This window comes from Phalaenopsis equestris, unplaced genomic scaffold (genome assembly GCF_001263595.1).
Source record: "Phalaenopsis equestris unplaced genomic scaffold, ASM126359v1 Scaffold204612, whole genome shotgun sequence".
In the NCBI taxonomy this organism is placed as follows: Eukaryota; Viridiplantae; Streptophyta; class Magnoliopsida; order Asparagales; family Orchidaceae; genus Phalaenopsis; species Phalaenopsis equestris.
Genome location: NW_018224155.1, coordinates 96625 through 97152, shown reverse-complemented (window position 1 = coordinate 97152; position 528 = coordinate 96625).

The window sequence follows — 528 nt, the reverse complement described above, 5'->3', positions numbered from 1 at the left end:
TTGGTAGAATTTTCTAACCACATATAATTTTCTATAATTATTTGAATAGAAAATTCATAATAACTTAGAAAATTAAGATCTCTGTCTAGAGATCTCCTATGTCTTTGAAAAAATGCTCAAATTATGCATCTAGACAGAGACTACAACATATAAAAATTTAGGGTCAAGGTGATAATCCAATATGAATGGAGAATTGAAAAACTCCTAACCCTAATTTATTTTTTAAAAATAATTTACGTATAAAATTAATGTGTAAATAAATTCACATGGTTCTCCTCTGTTTACTGAGCAAGAGGGTTATTTTATTTTATTTTTAAGAATTTTCTATGAAAAGATATGGATTTTTGAAGTTTAGAGGCTATTTTTTGAGTTTATTAAATACCCCTATTTATTTATTCAAACGCGGGCTGGCTGGATCATTAGATCCGTCGAAAGGCCACGCGGCGCGCTCCTATACGATGTCGCCTTCTAACTCAGCTGCCACGCGTCCCGCTGTTTCATCCCCGATGATCATCCGGCTTGATCTCC